Source organism: Bos javanicus, chromosome 17 (assembly GCF_032452875.1).
Source record: "Bos javanicus breed banteng chromosome 17, ARS-OSU_banteng_1.0, whole genome shotgun sequence".
In the NCBI taxonomy this organism is placed as follows: domain Eukaryota; kingdom Metazoa; phylum Chordata; class Mammalia; order Artiodactyla; family Bovidae; genus Bos; species Bos javanicus.
Window position 1 is genome coordinate 25,555,783 of NC_083884.1, and position 21,187 is coordinate 25,576,969.

At 38.1% G+C, this 21,187-nt stretch overlaps 1 pseudogene; it reads left to right on the forward strand.

The window, feature by feature from the left end:
- LOC133229272 (large ribosomal subunit protein bL9m-like) overlaps positions 1-20,446 on the forward strand; it is a 91,402-nt pseudogene extending 70,956 nt beyond the window's left edge.
- The last annotated feature ends 741 nt before the right edge of the window (positions 20,447-21,187 follow it).

A 21,187-nucleotide genomic window follows, 5' to 3' on the forward strand; every position in this document is an offset into this window, starting at 1 on the left:
CTAAAATAAATGATCATCTTGATCAGTAATAGAATAAATGAATGTTTTAGAAAAATGTCAATTATTGAATGAACTAGCTTTTGATTTAATTTACAAATTTTTGAGTCAATTTTATGTGAATAATATCCAAAATATAATAGCCTACTTGATGTATTGCTGACAACACATGATACTAAGTAAAACATTAATCAATGAGATTTTTTTAAGTACTATATAACAAATTATTAAAATATCATTAATATTGAGTAATATGTGACACTGGCCCTATAGCATAATACCATAGAAATACATGAAGACACCAGAAAGGGCCTAGAGGTCATCGCTAGGTAAAATATTATCTTACTAATGAGAAAACTGAGTTAGTCATAGATTAAATAATGTTTTCCAGGGTACAATTAACAATTTATTACAAATCAATGAGAAATTTAAATTTCTTCACACTATTTATGTATGTAAGATATACTCTGTACTAAAACACTTTTGGATTTTTTCTTTTTGAGTATCACATTTTAACGTTATCAAATTAGAGTTCCTCCAGCAAAGTGTGACCAGAATAGTTACAGATCTATGAAAAAAACAACATTTAAGAAGCAGTTTTGAAAACTAAGGACCTATTAACTGAAAGCTGCCACCATACCTCCAGTTTAAAAAAAAAATCACTGTCTAAAATATTAGAATTTGAGAGCTCAGAGATCTTTTCTTTCTTAAATCCAATACAATCTACACCCTGTGGAAACCAGCATTCTACAACCTATAATGTTTCAGCTCCTGACCTAACTAACATTTTCATGGTTGTAGTGGTGTGGCCTTGAAACTGACTAGCCGTCCCTTTTGTTCTCTTCCGAGCACCTAATACCATGCTTGTACATGATAAAACCAATTCTCAAATATCATGATTCTATATGCCTGTGGTTCTGAAAACACAGTTCGTGAACTCTGGGGTTCCTGAGCCACTTCCATAGGGTCTACAATGTCAAAACTCTTTTATAATAATATGAGTTTAAAAATGCTTTTGACTCAGCTCCTACACTGCCACTAACATAGAAACAATTCACAAAGTTTTAGTGTAGTATCAAAGAAAAATATCCACAACATCTGAAAAGACTTTCAAAACACCCCTTTCCAGCTACACATCTGTGTGCCTTCTCCAGATAGTTACTTTATGTTCTTTAATCACAGAATTATAGAGCTAGAGATTGAATGTGGGAGCACTTATAAGAATCCATTTGGTAATATCTAGACATTAAAGCTTTACAAAGTTGTGAAATAAGATGACTCTTGTCAATATTCTTTTGTTTTGAAAATAAAGTTATTATTTATTAAAACATATCATTTATGGTAATATGTAATGATTTTTACTCTCATAGTAAATTATGACAGAAGTATTTAAAATTTTATCTTTTTCTCTCCCCTTTTTTTGGCCATGCCACATGTCTTATAGGATGTTAGTTCCCCGACCAAAGACAGAACCGAGCCCATGTCAGTGATAGCATCAAATCTTAACAACAACACTGCCAGGAACTCCCTTGCTTTTAATTAATACAGAAAATACCAAAGACAAAATCCACATAAACAGAAGCTCAACAGTGTCCTTAGTCATTTTCAGGAGTATTTCAGAGTTGCTGACCAAATGCTTGAGAATCACTGCTATCTGCAAATAAACACACAGACAGTTCAGTTCAGTTGCTCAGTCATGTCCAACTCTTTGTGACCCCATGAACTGCAGCACTCCAGGCCTCCCTGTCTATTGCCAACTCCTGGAGTTTACTCAAACTCATGTCCATTGAGTCGGTGATACCGTCCAACCATCTTGTCCTCTGTCATCCCCGTCTCCTCCTGCCCTCAATCTTCCCCAGCATCAGGGTCTTTTCCAACGAATCAGTTCTTTGCATCAGGTAGCCAAATACTGGAGTTTCAGCTTTAGCATCAGTCCTTCCAATGAACACCCAGGACTGATTTCCTTTAGGATTGACTGGTTGGATCTCCTAGCCGCCCAAGGGACTCTCAAGAGTCTTCTCCAACAGCACAGTTCGAAAGCACCAATTATTTGGTGCTCAGCTCTCTTTATAGTCCAACTCTCACATCCATGCACGACTACTGGAAAAACCATAGTTTTGACTAGATGCACCTTTGTTGGCAAAGTAATGTCTCTGCTTTTTAATATACTTTCTAGCTTGCTCATAGCTTTTATTCCAAGGAGTAAGTGTCTTTTAATTTCATGACTGCAGTCACCATTTGCAGTGATTTTGTCACTATTTGCCATGAAGTAATGAGACCAGATGCCATAATCTTAGTTTTCTGAATGTTTAGTTTTAAGCCAACTTTTTCACTCTCTTCTTTCACTTTCATCAAGAAGCTCTTTAGTTCTTCACTTTCTGCCAAAAGGGTGGTATCATCTGCATATCTGAGCTTATTAATATTTATCCCCACAATCTTGATTCCATCTTGTGCTTCATCCAGCCCAGCATTTCACATGATGTACTCTGCATATAAGTTAAATAAGCAGGGTGACAATATACAGACTCGATGTACTACTTTCCTTATTTGGAACCTGTCTGTTGTTCCATATCCAGTTCTAACTGTTGATTCCTGATCTGCATACAGATTTCTCAAGAGGCAGGTAATGTGGTCTGGTATTCATATCTCTTTCAGAATTTTCCAGAGTTTGTTGTGGTCCACACAATCAAAGGCTTTGACATAGTCAATAAAACAGAAATAGATGTTTTTCTGGAACTCTTCTTTCTTGATGATCCAATGGATGTTGACAATTTGATCTCTGATTCCACTGCTTTTTCTAAATCCAGCTTGAACATCTAGAAGTTCACAGTTCATGTATTGCTAAAGCCTGGCTTGGAGAATTTTCAGCATTACTTTTACTAGCATGTGAGATGAGTCCAACTGTCCAGTAATTTGAGCATTCTTTGGCATTGCCTTTCTTTGGGACTGGAATGAAAACTGACCTTTTCCAGTCCTGTGGCCACTGCTGAGTTTTCCAAGTTTGCTGGCTTATTGAGTGCAGCACTTTCACAGCATCATCTTTTAGGATTTGAAATAGCTCAACTGGAATTCCATCACCTCCACTAGCTTTGTTCGTAGTGATGCTTCCTAAGGCCCACTTGACTTTGCACTCCAGGATGCCTGGCTCTAGGTGAGTGATCACACCATCGTGGTAATCTGGCTCATGAAGATCTTTTTTTGTATAGTTCTTCTGTGTATTCTTGCCACCTCTTCTTAATATCTTCTGCTTCTGTTAGGTCCATACCATTTCTGTCGTTTATTGTGCCCATTTTGCATGAAATATTCCCTTGGTATCTCTAATTTTCTTGAAGAGATCTCTAGTCATTCCCATTCTATTGTTTCCTCTATTTCTTTGCTTTTATCACTGAAGAAGGCTTTCTTATCTCTCCTTGCTATTCTTTGGAACTTTGCATTCAAATGGGTATATCTTTGCTTTTCTCCTTTGCCTTTCACTTCTCTTCTATTCACAGTTATTTGTAAGGCCTCATCAGGCAACCATTTTGCCTTTTTGCATTTCTTTTTCTTGGAGATGGTCTTGAACCCTGCCTCCTGTACAGTGTCATGAACTTCCATCCATAGTTTTTCAGATACTCTATCAGATCTAATCCCTTGAATCTATTTGTCACTTCCACTGTATAATCGTAAGAGATTTGATTTATGTCATACCAAAATGGTTAGTGGTTTTCCCTACTTTCTTCAATTTAAGACTGAATTTGGCAATAAGTATTTCATGGTCTGTGCCACAGTCAGCTCCCAGTCTTGTTTTTGATGACTGTATAGAACTTCTCCATCTTCGGCTGCAGAGAATATAGTGAAACTGATTTTTTCATTGACCATCTGGTGATGTCCATGTGTAGAGTCTTTTCTTGTGTTGTTGGAAGAGGTGTTTGCTATGACCAGTGTGTTCTCTAGGCAAAACTCTATTAGCCTTTGCCCTGCTTCATTCTGTACTCCAAGGCCAAATGTGCCTGTTACTCCAGGTATTTCTTGACTTCCTACTGATGCATACCAGTTCCCTATAATTAAAAGGACATCTTTTTTGGGTGTTAGTTCTATAAGTTCTTGTAGGTCTTCATAGAAGCAATCAACTTCAGGTTCCTCAGCATTACTGGTCACAGCATAGACTTGGATTACTGTGATATTGAATGGTTTGCTTTGGAAACGAACAGAGATCATTCTGTCGTTTTTGAGATTGCATGCAAGTACTGCACTTCAGACTCTTTTGTTGACTATGATGGCTAATCCGTTTCTTCTAAGGAATTCTTGCTCACAGTAGTAGATATAATGGTTATCTGATTCACCCATTACAGTCCATTTTAGTTTGCTGATTCCTAAAATGTTGATGTTCCCTCCTGCCATCTCCTGTTTGACTACCTTCAATTTGCCTTGATTCATGGACCTAACATTCCAGGTTCCTATCCAATACTGCTCTTTACAGCATCAGACTTTACTTCCACAACTGGGTGTTGTTTTTGCTTTGGCTCCATCTCTTCATTCTTTCCGGACTTATTTCTCCATTTATCTCCAGTAGCATACTGGGCACCTACTGACCTGGGGAGTTCATCTTTCAGTGTCCTATCATTTTGCCTTTCCATACTGTTTATTGACCACAGCCTTGTCTAACTCAATGAAACTGTGAGCCACGCCATGTACATCCACCCAAGATGGATGGCTCATGGTGGAGAGTTCTGACAAAACATAGTCCACTAGAGAAGGGAATTGCAAACCACTTCAGTATTCTTGCCTTGAGAACCCCATGAACACAGATTCATATGATGTATCTAACCAAATGCAATTCTATATAGGCAACTAAGCTAATTTTATGGGCATGCAAAATTGTTTTCAGCCTGAGCTGAATACTTTCAATAGGAGAGGCACTCCAGGTCTGGAAATCAAGAATATCAAAAGGGGGGCTTCTGTGGTGGTCCAATGGATAAGCTCTGTGGTCCCAAAGCAGAGGGCCTAAATTCAATCCTTGGTGGGGATCTAGGATCCCACACACCACAACTAAGCCAGTGCCCCACAATTAGTGGGCACCCATGGGTGCACTGGAGCCCACATGCCACAATGAAGACCCAGTACAGTGAAAAAAAAAAAGAATCTCAAAAGGAGATCAAATATTTTAGAGTATGAACATTAAAGTGTCTTCTCTAAGATTTAGGAGATCTTTTCCAAAATTTAAATTTCACAAGAATATTCTTCTGCACACTGAAAATATGAATGAAACTGAGAATTTCTGCTTGCATAGTGCTTATCCATACCACCGGTTGGATAGAAAGACCAAGCAGATAAATAAAATAAACAAGAATGAGTTCTGATTATGATGTATTATGATGTATTATGAAACAAAATTAAAGAAACGGTCCAGAAAGGAACTTGTGAGTGCGTGTGTATGTGTGAGTGCATGCACGCTCAATCATATCTGACTCTTTTGAGACCCTATGGACTGTAGCTTGCCAGGCTCCTCTGTCCATGGAATTTTCCAGGAAAGAATATTGGAGTGGGTTGCCATTTCCTTCTCCAGGGGATCTTCACAACCCAGGGATGGAACTCACTTCTTTGGCTTGGCAGGCAGATTCTTGACCACTGAGACAGCTGGGAAGTTCAACTCATGAAAAGGAAGTTAGAATTTTAGTGAATCAAAGAATGGCCTCCCAGAAGTGACTTTTTACCTAAGAGTTGACTGACAAAAAGAAGCTAGTAAAGGAAACACTTTTCCTTTGAAAGAGCTTTTGAACTGTGGTGTTGGAGAAGACTCTTGAGAGTCCCTTGGACTACAAGGAGATCCAACCAGTCCATCCTGAAGGAGATCAGTCCTGGGTGTTCATTGGAAGGACTGGTGTTGAACCCGAAACTCCAATATTTTGGCCACCTGATATGAAGAGCTGACTCATTGGAAAAGACCCCGATTGGGATTTTGGGAAAGATTGAGGGCAGGAGGAGAAGGGAACGACAGAGGATGAGATGGTTGGATGGCATCATCGACTCAATGGACATGGGTTTGGGTGGACTCCAGGAGTTGGTGATGGACAGGGAGGCCTGGCATGATGCAGTTCATGGGGTCTCAAAGAGTCGGACACGACTGAGCAACTGAAATGAACTGAACTGAATATGTTCAAATTAAATTTCTAAGAACTTTCTAGTCTCTGTACAAGGGTGATACTTAGTGAACAAAAATGGAAGCATTAGTTAGTGGACTACTGTAGGAGTCTAGGCATGAATTAGAAGAAGTTAACAAAAGAAAATACTTTGAATATAGAGTTGATACATTCACTGTTGCATTGGATTTAAGATGTGAAGAAAAATTAATAAAGAATGACTTACAGGTATTTAATATCTGCAAGGGAAACTATGTAGACAGTAGTTCCATTAACTGATATAAGAAAGACTTTGACAGCAATAGGAGTTTGGAAAATGTTTTCAAGACCTTGGTTTTAGACATGTAAAGTTTTAGTTGCATATTGAACATCTGAGTGGGAATTCTGAGTATGAAGCTCGATAGACCATCTGTGCCTGCTCAGTTGTGTCTGACTCTTTGCAACCCCATGGACTGTAGCCCACCAGGTTCCTCTGGTCATGGGATTATCTGGCATGAATACTGGGCAGTTTGCCATTGCCTTCTCCAAGGGATCTTCCTGATCCAGAGATCAAACCCACATTTCCTGCGGCTCCAATACAGGCAGGTGTATTCTTTGCCACTGAGACACCTGGCAAGCCCAGACACATCTGCAGCTGTAAGGAAACTTGGAGGGAGTATATTATCTCTCTTGTACATCTACAACCTAACAGTGCCTGACCCACCATATACACTCAATGAATATTTGCTGAGTAAATAAATGAATGAAGAATCTACATCTCTTACTTTTTACTCTTCATGTAGTCTTCTAATTAGTTCATCATTTATTATCTTCCAAGTTATTCCACATGAGGAGAAATGATGTTATAAATAGGAAATCTGAGCACTTCACATACTGAAAAAAGAACTCCTTAAATAAATTCTTAAATTGAAATGTTTCATGTAAATTGAAATAGCATTCATTCTTATCTACAGTATAAAAATCTCTTGAATGACTAAGAAAATTTAAGTTCCCAATGCTACACCTGAAATGTCTTTGATAGCTATTTATCATGAGAGTCTCTGGCTGTGAAGAACATATGCATTCTTTTTTGTGTTCATGCATGCATTCATTGATTTCTAACTAATATTTATTTAGCCTTTACCTGCCACAAGCACTTTACTAGACATTCAAGGTGGGTGGCACTATTGGTAAAAAACTTGCCTGCCAATGTGGCAGTTTAGGGACACAGGTTCAATCCCTGGGTATGAAAGATCCTCTAGAGAAGGAAATGGCAACTCACTCTAGTATTCTTGCCTGGAGAATCCCATGGACTGAGTAGCTTGGCAAGTTACAGTCCATAGGGTCACAAAGAGCTGGACACTACTGAAGCAACTTAGTAAGGCATGGCATCAGAGGATAATGCCTCACCTTGTTGTCCAGTGATAGAGGCTAGTCATACTACAGGAATTACAACCAGAGCTTTACACTCAATAAAGTGGCAGTCATACAAAGTTTAGTGGAAACATGAAGTGGGATGGTCTAGAGACATCCTGGCTTGTTATATTTTACACGAAAATAATAACCAAAGACAGGACAGTCCAGGCAAGAGAAACAGTGTACTATCTAATTGGCATATTATAGAAAATACTGTGGCAATATTTAAAGATAAATTGAAAAGGTCAGTAGTAGGGACAAGAGAAGATCATAGGAGATTAGAGACAGAAATAAAAGAATAAGGGAGCCAGTTGAATAAGCTAAGTGAACTCCCTGAACTAAGACAGTGACGCTGGATAAGGTGGGGCTTCCAAGTTTCAGACTTCAACATTTGGAGACAGATAACACCATTCACTCACCTGGAAGTGCTGAGGGAAAGATGGAAGAAAGATTGGGCCCTCCAAATGGGGATGTCTAGTAGGATGGAAGGATTTGGACAAAGGTTGAAATGCAACCCATAAAGTATAGTTATATTGATGGTAGTTTATGATATGACTGTGACTATGAAAAGCCAGCAAGAGTAAAGAGAGACTAACACCAGAAGCAAAACACAAAAAAAAGAAAGTACACAAACAGAGGAGAAGGAGTGATCACAGACAGAGATAAATATGTGAAAGTAATGGGAGGCAGTGTCATAAAAGGAGAATATATACAAGAGAGGAGAGTATTTTGAGGAGGGGAGAATCAGTAATGCCAGATGACACAATTATAAATTTAAAAGCTAACATTTAAATTATGTCATGATATAATGTTTTGATATACTGAAGGAAAAGAATCCAACAGTTTTTCTGCCATCATGAGCAATGGTCAAGATTTTGCTAGGAGTGTGCGTACACTTTTGAGCAATGTAATTTAAGAGGCAGTTCTTTGGGGAAGTTTTTAACGTTAGTTAGAATGATTGAAAACTTGACAGAGCAATAGAAGATTATGGAGAAAATAGAGATCTTCAGTCTGTAGAAAAGATAATTTAATGTACTTCCCCAAGCTGTCCTTACTTATGTGAAGGGCTCTTACACTGACCACCTCCTCTGGAACACACCATGGGGTGTTAAGAAGGTAAGAACAGAATAATATTTCACTGGGACATGCTGTATTCTAATTTGGGAGGATAGAACAAGTCTGTGACTAACAAAAAGAAATACGTACTTTAATTTGTTTGAAAAGGGAAGGGGTAAGGAGATGTTATAAAGACATACATTATGGTACTGAAGGGAATGGCAATGTTTAATTGAGAAAAATAATGCCTTAATGAAGTACTTTGGAAGTTTTGTAGTCAGAAAAAGTAAATATGCATGATTCTGTTTGCAGACTACCTGACTATAGCTTTTAACAGAGAATAAGCAGGCCTGGCTTCCAGTAATAAGAGAGTAATACTGTGTCACTTCTACATTTCCTCTGTACTTCAACTGTTGAAATAGTTTCATGTTTCTAGAATGAGTATGGTGAGCACAGTAAAATCTTGCTTTTATCTTCAATTGATTCTGAATCTAGAACTATTATAAGCATTAGAATAATTATTTAATACTTACCAGGTACTGTGACATACACTCTGGAACCATATGAAGACTGAAACTATAATAGAGTAACAAAAGGCAGTACAGGCCTACTGAATTATTTTTTTGATCCAGGAAAATAATATAAATCTAAATTATCCTGGAAATTCCAAGTTTTATTATGCACATTTTGGTGATTCCATTAGAATGAAAATGCAAAAAGTTTGCTTTCTTGGCTATGTATAAAAACTATCTAGATCTTAAGTGGTAGAGTAGAATATTTTCAAAAGATATGATTGACCTTTCATAACTAATGGTTTGTGATTTATTATTTTACCTCCCTTTCATAAAAATGGACTCTAGGAGAATAAGATATTTAAAAAGAATCAAGGATATTTTTCCTGGCCAAATTTATGATGGACTTAACTATGCTTCCAAGAAGGAAAAAGATATCTTCAAGGATGGTCATCTTGGGCATAAATTTAGTCATTATTGATTATATTGTCCTCTAGTTGAAGTATCTAATCTTTCAGCTGATGGCAAATGGAAGTAAAATGGTCTGATTATTTCACTTTGAATTTTAAAAGGCACACAGTCAAGTTTAAACTTAGCCAGCTAAAAATAAAATAATGGAAAAAGGTGTTGTCAGCTCACTCAACAAAAATAGAAATGTTTTCATTACTTCAAAAATAATGAAAATATATTTTAGTAAAGAAGAAATCAACACTCCATTTCCCAGCATTATTTTGGAAACAGATCATAGAATGATAATGTAAGAAGATCAGATGTGAGACACAAGAAACAAAAATTATACTTTCAAAATAATTCAGTATAAGGTACATGGGAGCCTTGAGAATAACTCCATGTTTTATAAAAATTTATTAATTACAGAAAATTTACCAGATATTTTCAATTAGTGCTGGATGGGAAAAAAATTAAACCAAAAATTGTGTGTGTGTGTGTTTGTATATATATATATATATATATATATATATATATATATAGACATATATAGAGAGAGACATATATATATATATATGTAAATGTATTTTGGTCCTAATGAAGTGAAACAGAAAATGGAAACTATTGAGTGGTTCCATAGATCTTGAAAAATAAATAAATCACAAAAACTTTCTGAATGTTATAACACATAGCATGTTACTGAATATAAATAAACTGCAGCATATTATCAACTTTTCCACAAAGAGCTGTTTATTATGACTATAAGAAAAATTACTGCTAATATTTTCCTCATTGGACCTTGTACTTTGTATTTAAAAAGAACTGTAAAGAACAATTACAAAGAAAAATATGTCTTGCTTGATGTGGTGTGTAAAACTAGTTGCAATTTAGCATATTACTTTTGAAAATCATAGGGTCAATCATTTCTTTTCAGGTCATATGATTAAAAACTGCACACCACCTAAAATAGGGCTAATGCATCATATATTCAATGCAACATTTGGTTAAATAGACCATTTACTCAAAATTCAGTGCCCAATTTTAAAAATCAGAATCTATAATTTTTAAATCAAATATTATTGAACAAAGATATTTGTGAATCTCTCACAGTTGTGAAATATCAAATATGATCACAGCTCCACAGTTAAAATTAAACAGAATTTGTGAAATTCTTTTGATAGTTGAGACCAACATACTGATATATTTTTCATATGACTTCTTTTGCCAAACAAAACAAAATAACATATGTAGGCAGAAATTATAACATTAGAACCATTGACAATGAAAGGTAGGCTTTTGTGTTTTCAAATATGATTAAGTTTAGAGAAATGTATGCTAGCGCAGGAACCAGAGATCAAATTGCCAACATCTGCTGGATCACAGAAAGCAGGAGACTTCCAGAAAAACACCTACTTCTGCTTTATTGACTACACCAATGCCTTTGACTGTGTAGATCACAAAAAAACTGGTAAATTCTTTAAGACATGGGGATACCAGACCACCTGACCTGCCTCCTGAGAAACCTCTATGCAAGTCAGGAAGCAACAGTTAGAACTGGACATGGAGCAACGGACTGGTTCCAAATTGGGAAAGGATTACATCAAGGCTGTACAGAGTCACCCTGCTTATTTAACTTATATGCAGAGTACATCATGAGATGTACTCTTCACACATGGGTGAAGCACAAGCTGGAATCAAGACTGCTGGTAGAAACATCAATAATCTCAGACATGCAGATGACATCACCCTTATGGCAGATAGTAAAGAACTAAAGAGCCTTTTGATGAAAGTGAAAGAGGAGAGTGAAAAAGGTGGCTTAAAACTCAACGTTCAAAAAACTAAGAACATGGCATCCAGTCCCATTACTTCATGGCAAATAGATGGGGAAACAGTAGAAACAGTGGCAGACTTTACTTTTTTCGGCTCCAAAATCATTGTAGATGGTGACTGAAGACATGAAATTAAAAGACGCTTACTCCTTGGAAGAAAAGCTATGACCAACCTAGACAGCATATTAAAAAGCAGAGACATTACTTTGCCAACAAAGGTCCATCTAGTCAAGGCTATGGTTTTTCCAGTGGTCATGTATGGATGTGAGAGTTGGATTATAAAGAGAGCTGAGCTCTGAAGAATTGATGCTTTTGAACTGTGGTATTGGAGAAGACCCTTGAGAGTCCCTTGGACTGCAAGGAGGTCAAACCAGTCAATCCTAAAGGAAATCAGTCCTGAATATTCATTGGATGGACTGATGCTGAAGCTGAAACTCCAATACTTTGGCCACCTGATGTGAAGAACTGACTCATCAGAAAAGACCCTGATGCTGGGAATGATTGAGGGTGGGAGAAGAAGGGGACAACAGAGGATGCGATGGTTAGATGGCATCACTGACTCAATGGACATGAATTTGAGCAGGTTCCTGGAGTTTGTGATGGACAGAGTGGTCTGGCATGCTGCAGTCCATCGGGTCACAAGTCGGACATGACTGAATAACTGAACTGAACTGAACTGATGCTAAAACAAAGACTACCCATTATAAGATTTTGACCAATTTACTTATGTTCCTGTGAATACAGTTTAAACTATTTATAAAAAAGTAAATCACAGATTTCTTTGACATATTTATATAAAGTGTTACCCAAAATTCACTCATCAAAAAAAAAAAAAAAAAAAGGAAGCTTACTATTAGCCTAGAACTCTGCAAGGTACTTAGAACAAAGAAATGCATAAAAAGTAGATATTCAACTTGACTAATTGAAGATCCAATGAAGGAAATAGATATTATCTAGACTTTGTATCTCTGAATCCATCACCTACCAAACCCCATCTTTCTCACTTCTATCAGGCCGCAGTAATCTTACTTTATTCCTCGGATACACAAAAGCTTTCCCCTGGAGTTTCTCTCCAACTGGGATGCTTGACATGACCAACTGTTTCTCAACCTTAAGCTCTACAGCATTCACTAATAGTTGCCTACTCAGTATGCTTCTTTCCTATCTTCTTGCTCAAAATTTTGTATAGAAGATGCTGCTGCTGCTGCTAAGTCGCTTCAGTCGTGTCCTACTCAGTGCGACCCCATAGACGGCAGCCCACCAGGCTCCCCCGTCCCTGGGATTCTCCAGGCAAGAACACTGGAGTGGGTTGCCATTTCCTTCTCCAATGCATGAAAGTGAAAAGTGAAAGTGAAGTCGCTCAGTCGTGTCTGACTCTTCGCGACCCCATGGACTACAGCCCATCATGGGATTTTCCAGGCAAGAGTACTGGAGTGGGGTGCCATTGCCTGAGACCATACTTATTTCAAGCCAAATGTAACAATAAGTCTATCTCAATACTGAATAAGACAGCATTTTAAAAAATTAGATGGAGAAATTATAAAGACCTAAGAAAATCAGAAAAAAATAATTCTTCAGAATACAATTTAAAAAAACATGTAAGCATCTGGTGAGAAAATATTTTAAATGCCATCAAAATATCAAGTTAACAAACAAAATCAAAGGGCATGCTGGATTTAGTTTTTATGATGTATGTACTTTTAGAGCAACAGAAAAATTTCTGTTAAGTATACATGTTTTTCTACTGATCTGAGTATACACACACAACTTACAGCTTTTGTCAAAAGAAGAGCAGCATCAAAAGAGGAAGAGTCTACATGAGTTGGACATCTAGTCACTCTGGTAAAAGTGATAGTAGAGTCAAGTGCAATTTAATTTAGGAAATCAGAAAATGTTCTGTTTCTGGCACACACAGGTACTGGAGTATATTATACCTACAACACAGAACTTCAATCAATAGCAGAACTGAATATGACTACCTAGCACAAAATAGAAGACAACTTATCAGTCATATAACTCCATCAGGAACAATCCCTCCATTCTTTACATTTTCAGTAATTAAAAAAAAAAAAAAAGACAACTAATAGTAAATGCTATTGAGTTGGGAGCCAACTGGGAGTGGCATGTATCAATTGTTTTAATATGAGAGAAAATTCCCCTCTACTTAATAAGAGGTATTTCTAATTTAGAGTAAATGTTTTATGCTATTTTGTACACAAAGGATTCATCTCTATCACAGGTATTTTGCATTTTGTTTCTTGACTACTACCAGTTTGCACATCTGATGCATTTTATCCCTACAACAAAATTATCCAGCATTCTGAGAAAAGCCTTATTTGTGTGTGTCTAATGAGTAATTGTGTTCTTTCAGTTTCTTTAACTTTTGGCTATAATTTAAACTGCATATAGAAAAATGTATCTGTCATAATCACAGATTTGCTCACAAATTCAGTTCAGTTCAGTCGCTCAGTCGTGTCTGACTCTTTGTGACCCCATGAACTGTAGCACACCAGGCCTCCCTGTCCATCACCAACTCCTGGAGTTCACTCAGTCTCACGTCCATTGAGTCAGCGATGCCATCCAGCCATCTCATCCTCTGTCATCCCCTTCTCCTCCTGCCCCCAATCCCTCCCAGCATCAGAGTCTTTTCCAATGAGTCAACTCTTCACATGAGGTGGCCAAAGTACTGGACTTTCAGCGTTAGCATCGTTCCTTCCAAAGAACACCCAGGGCTGATCTCCTTCAGAATGGACTGGTTGGATCTCCTTGCAGTCCAAGGGACTCTCAATAGTCTTCTCCAACACCACAGTTCAAAAGCATCAATTCTTCAACACTCAGCTTTCTTCACAGTCCAACTCTCACATCCATACATGACCACAGGAAAAACCATAGTTTTGACTAGACGAACCTTTGTTGGCAAAGTAATGTCTCTGCTTTTTAATATGCTATGTAGGTTGGTCATAACTTTCCTTCCAAGGAGTAAGCGTCTTTTAATTTCATGGCTCACAAAAACACCTAAATAAACAGCTCACAGACTCAACAGACATGAGTTTGAGTAAACTCTGGGAGTTGGTGATAGACAGGGAGGCCTGGCATGCTGCAGTCGATGGGTCGCAAAGAGTCAGACACGACTGAGCGACTGAACTGAACTGAACTGAACTGAAATAACCAGCACCCAGATCAAGAAATGGAATTATCCTAGCACTCTAGAATTCCTCTTGATCCCCTTTTAGGTATTACAGAACAAATGATAACCATTAACCTGAACTATACACAATAGTTCAAATTTGCCTCTTTTCTTATGCTATTCAAAACAAAATTATACAATGTCTGATGACCAATTTACTTAGCATTTTTTCATAGGTTTACTGTTATTGGTCATTTGGATTTTTTTCTTCTAACTGTCTGCTGAAACCTTCACCCACCAAATTTCTGTCTTTTTACTATTAGTTTTTAGGAGGTCTTTATTTATTTTGGATAAAAGTACTTTATTTGGATACATGTACTGTGAAATCATCTTCCTTCTGTAGGGTGCTTTGTAACCCTATGTTCAGTGTCTCATGAAGGCTGATATTACTATTTTTAATGCAGTTCAGTTCATTCAGTCATGTCCAACTTTTTGCAACCCCATGGACTGCAGCACACCAGGCCTCCATGACCATCACCAACTCCCAGAACCTGCTCAAATTCATGTCCATTGAGTCAGTGATGCCATCCAACCATCTCATCCTCTGTTATCCCCTTCTCCTCCTGACTTCAATTTTTCCCAGCATCAGGGTCTTTTCCAATGAGTCAGTTCTTCACATCAGGTGGCCAAAGTATTGGAGTTTCAGCTTCAGCATCAGTCCATCCAATGAATATTCAGGACTGATTTCCTTTAGGATGGACTGGTTGGATCTCCTTGCAGTCCAAGAGACTCTCAAGCGTCTTCTTCAACACCACAGTTCAAAAGTATCAATTCTTCAGTGCTCAGCTTTGTTTATGGTCCAACTCTCACATCCATACATGACCACTGGAAAAACCATAGTTTTGACTAGATGGACCTTTGTTGGCAAATTAATGTCTCTGCTTTTTAATATGCTGTCTAGGTTGGTCATAACTTTTCTTCCAAGGAGTAAGTGTCTTTTAATGTCATGTCTGCGGTCACCATCTGCAGTGATTTTGGAGCCTCCAAAAATAAAGTCTGATACTGTTTCCCCATCTATTTCCCATGAAGTGATGGGACCGGATGCCATGATTTTCGTTTTCTGAATGTTGAGTTTTAAGCCAACTTTTCACTCTCCTCTTTCACTTTCATCAAAAGGCTCTTTAGTTCTTCACTTTCTGCCATAAGGGTGATGTCATCTGCATGTCTGAGGTTATTGATATTTCTCCTGGCATTCTTGATTCCAGCTTGTGTTTCATCCAGCCTGGCATTTCTCATGATGTACTCTGCATATAATTTAAATAAGGAGGGTGACTCTGTACAGCCTTGACGTACTTCTTTCCCAATTTGGAACCAGTCCATTGTTTCATGTCCAGCTCTAACTGTTGCTTCCTGATCTGCATACAGATTTCTCAGGAGGCAGGTAACGTGGTCTGGTATTCCCACTTCTTGAAAAATTTCCCACAGTTTGTTGTGATCCACACAGTCAAAGGCTTTGGCATAGTCAGTAAGGCAGAAATAGACATTTTTCTGGAACTCTCTTGCTTTTTCGATGATCCAGCAGATGTTAGCAATTTGATGTCTGGTTCCTCTGCCTTTTCTAAATCCAGCCTGAACATCTGGAAGGTCAAATAATTTAATGCCGTATAAATTATTATTTCCATTTATCATTAGTATGTCTAAGAAATCCTATCTACTCCAAAGTCACAAAGACACTGCATGATATTTTCTTCTAAATTACTCATTCAGTCTATAATCAACTTGTGTAAGATGTGAAGCAAGAGTGTATCCAGCTGACTCTACTCATTTCGGTTTTTTCTTACACAATGTAAATGGATAGTTTTTACCGCTAAGTGTTATATAACTCATTATTTCTAAGTACCAAATCTTAAATCTTTGGATTTTTTTTTTTTTACTGTTTTAACAAGCAATATAATATTACTATAAAAGAAGACCCTTGCCATCCTGAAACCTACTACAGAGAGTTAATTACAACTGAACACAGATCACAAACTAAATCTGCATCCTCATGGAAGTTATCCCAGAGAAGGATACTCACACAAAAAACACTGGGCTTTGAAGAAAAGGAGCAAACAAAGACACAGAGGCTGGAAGGCAAAGTAGAGAGATTTATAAAAGAGACATAGTTAGAGGAGGTTTTTCAAAAGAAAGCATGGACACTACATCCTATTAAACATTCTGCTCTGTTTTCTCCCACGAAAATCTTTAGTAAATTTCTAATGATGTCCACTAAAGAATATTAACTTGGGAATACATCATTATTAATCAATGTGGCAGCTCTGTTTCTCTCTCTGGTTCTTGTACATATTAGAAATGATGTCATCTATGTTGGCCTTGTAATATATATCCCATCATGTTACTTGCCAAGGACATGTAGTCTGATACAATGTTTGAAAATGTAAAGAAATTTAGTGAATGTGAAATGACAAACATAATATCAGAAGCAGATCTGCATGAGAGATTTTTAGCAGGCTCTCTTGTTGAACACATTATTAGGTCCTCAACTCATTAGATGACCCAAGATATTTTTAGAGTAAATAACAAAAGATATCAAGTTGTACTATTTCATGTGTATGAGTGAAATAACACTGATGATTTCAAATTATTTGTAATACACAAACATAAAGTCTCAAAAAAAAAATCTGTCTCTGAAAAAGCCCAGTTAACTTTTAAAGGAATCAACAAATATGTCATTATTAGTGGTTTCTTTTAGATCTGAACTATGTAGATCAATTACCACTGATGCTTAACTTTGGTGGGGGGAAAAAGTCAACATTTGTTACCTATATAAATTTCATCAGGCTACTCATAGTATGTTCCATTTTAGATTTGACTTCAAACTCAAAGGATGCTTTGTATACTGTGGAGCTCACTGCAAAACTCAAAGCAGAGAATTTGTTCAAGACACATATATTCCCAGTTTTTAGGAAATAATAGCACACAATCCCTCCTTATACACAGAAGTTCTTCTTTAGTGGCCTTATGCTAACATGTATCTCGTAAGCACAAAAGGGTGTGTTTGTTTTGTTTATGTAAAAGTGATTTGCTTACTAAAGTTTTTCATACACAAAGTTCGGATGGCTTCCTCATTGAGGCAGTTTCCTGATTATGGCAGTGTACTGTTGATGCATGTATTGAACATAGACAACAGTTCCCCTAGAAACTCATTCCTACTGTATAGTTTTGAAAAGGATTATTTCAATCAGCAATCTCTCTTTTCTTAACCCTGCCCAGGATTGTGTGAGATATTTAATCTATATAATAAATTCCTTTCTGCTTAACATAGTTAGAGGGACTTTTTTCCTTCTCATGGTAATCTGACCAATAGTGTGTGTTGTAAGAATGAAACATAAACTGTTTAACTCAGTGATTGAGAGATAATCAATGTTCAACAAATGTTTGTATCACAATTATTGAGAATTCAAATATGTATTCAGGATGAGAACTAAATTATTGCCTACCCTATCAGTAAACAAAGGATGTCACAGCCATCAACTATCACATTACAGATGCTGAATGGCAACTCAGGAAGGATACAAGGAATTCCCATCTTTCAGCAGGCTTCATCCTGAAGCCACTCCTTAAGGTGCAGCCTTGAGGAAACTCCAAATGAGAAAACACAGGATACTGGCCCCAGATAGCTGGGGTGCATATCAAAAGAATGATTTCAGTGAGCCCACACTCCTCCAATTTCCCATACAAGGAAAAGTGCTAAATTGCTTTACTTGAGCTATCTGGTTTTCTTCTGTTTACAATAATCTTTTGATGTTCCGATGTTCCGACTACCTGGTTCTTTTGCAAAAATATCCTATACACCCTGCCCTCCTTCCTCTTTGGAGCAGTCTCTCAGAGCTGAGATGCCATCTCCAGAGCCTGAAGTCCTAAGAATGTCCAATGAATAAAACGTGTGTACGCTCAGTGTCTGACTCTTCGCGACCCCCATGGACTGTAGTCCATCAGGCTCCTCTGTCCCTGGAATTTCCAAGGTAAGAATACTGGAGTGAATTGCCATTTCCTCCTCCAGGGGCTCTGCCCAACCCAGGCATGGAACCTGCAATCCTGCATTGGCAGGCAGATTGTTTTACCAGGGAGCCACCTGGGAAGCATGAATAAAACATAATGCTCAACTTTCAGGCAGTGCTTTTTTTTTTTCCCCCCAGTCAACAGATATAAAGCAATTGTAGATGAAACCTGGGTCTCCCACATTGCAGGCAGATTCTTTATCTTCTGAGCCACCACAGAAGCCAATAGAAACACTTGTGACCAAAGTTAAATGGCAAGGAAATTCCTGAGAATTTGAGGAATTCCTGGCCAATTTTTGCAATTTCTCCTTATTATCTATTGCAATGTATTGTAATCTGGGGATGTTGACCTCATCCTTGCGGAAGATTCTGATGCTTTCCTCCTCAGTTACAGATCAGACACTCTTACCAGACCTCTGTGCGGTCTACCTTCCCTGCAGAGAACACGGTGGCAGCGCCTTCGCGGCCTGGCCGGGGCGGAACAGCTGCTGCGAGCAGGAGGTGGGGAGCGCCTCCTGCGGCTGCTTGAATCGGCCTGCCCCCGCCTATGTCTTCAGATTCCACTTCAGCCTCTCTCTTCTTGGAGGAACTGGCATTGCTACTTGCACCTGTGGAAAGTGCCGCTTTCCCTAGAGAGAGCCAGTAGCCCTAGCCTATATCAGCAACACCGGTCCACAATCTGGTGGAGGATTGGGGAAACAGCAGCCCAGAGACAACCTGGAGCTCGTCTTCACGCAATTGGAGGAGGAACTTGGAATCCCAGGTTATCTGGGTTCAATGAAAATAATCTGTGAGCTCTGATGGACTATTCTTCAAGGACTGGCTATATATACAGTTCCTAAAAAGGAAAAAAAAAAAAAGAATCTGTTTGAAGAGGAGAAATTGCTCAGAAGGAGATTTAGAGAAAATCCAGACCAAGGCAGGGGAGAGTGAAAATGTTAGTGGCTCAGTCGTTTCTGATTCTTTGCGACCCTATGGACCGTAGCCTCTGTCCATGGAATTCTCCAGGCAAGAATACTGGAGTAGGTTTCCATTCCCTTCGCCAGGGGACCGTCCTGACCCAGGATTCGGACCCAGGATTCGAACCCAGGTCTTGTGCCTTGCAGGCAGATTCTTTACTGGCTCAGCCTCCAGGGAAGCCGAAGCAGGTGAGATAACAGTGAAATTTCTAAAAAGAAGTCACCTGGAGATGGAGGTGAAGAACAATGTCGAATGAGAGATAAATTCTGAAATAGTTGTTGCCACTTCCACAGAAATCTCACCCCACAAGTTACCAGAAGAGCCCATCACAGAGTGGGATGAATATTGGTGTGAGATGGCAATTGCTCATGAAATTAATCAGTCAATCTAAGAAATAATTAGAAAATTTTATTCAAGGCAAATTTGAGGATTATAACCTGAGAAGAGCATATCAGAAAGTTCTGAGAACGGTTCTGCCGGTTAGAAATCAAGGCACGGTTATGTAAAAATTTTTGAGACAGTGGACTGAACATCAAATGATGTATTATTGACTGTTCATATAATTCAGCTCTAAGCAACATCCTGGTGGGTCATATGACCCCTTAAAAGATCAAGAAGTAATGTTATCTCTTAAGGAGTTGCCTTGTTGGTGCTAGGAGAATGTTGCCATTTATACCTGCTCATGGGGGAAGTTTGGTCAATACACAATGCAAATACACCATAGTGTGGGGAGAAGGGAAGCCAAAGGGCAGAGAAGAATTTTATGTTTATATTTTTCTTGTCTTGCCATAAAATATGAATTTTGTCTCAATTGCTAAATGACACTCTGAGGGTGCCTATGTCTGTCCTGAACTTTGGGAGGCCCAAGACCAAAAGATATAAGTACTGGTTAGCCCAGCAAGCTGCCAAAAGAATGGTCTCCACCAGCTCCTACAGGATCTGAATCTATTCTCCAAAAATAGCAAAGTAGATTCAGAAAAGCAATGGAGCTAGGATGGGCCAGCACCATGATATCACTCCCAGCTCTGACCGAATACAGAATTTTGGAGCTCTCCATATGGAGATAGCAGACTAGACTGCATGTACATGTTGAACTATCCATATCACCATCTTCTTCAACACTTGTCACATCTGGCCTTGTTGGGTCAGTCCTACTACAGAAATACCAGGCTGTAGATTTGATAAGCTGAATATTAATAGACCAGAAGAGTCTAGAGCCTATTTAGCCTCTGCCTCCATTGGAATTCATTGGAGTAAATGGTAGAGCTAGTTCATTCTAATCATCCAAACTGAACATTTGTATCTCAAGAAAAAATAGATTTTGTTCTTAAATATATATATATATATATATATATGATCACTGGCTTTTGAACAGAGACTAGAACACATGATATACTTGATGATTGAATGGTGAACACAACTTCTTTTCAGATGTACTCCAAGCTTACTCATCTAAGTATTGATTCCAAGGCAAAGGATATTATTCTGCTCCATCTGATATAAGAAAGTGAAATATTTAGACCATATGAAAACAATTCAGTCTTAGTTTACATCACAGTATTTTCAAAAGTATGGAAGAGTTGTATGTGTGTGTATGTGTGTGTAATAGGAACATTAGAATGTGAGGTTAACTTTCAGAACTGCCCTTTTAACCATTGCATCCAAAGTCTTAGCTCAGAACCTG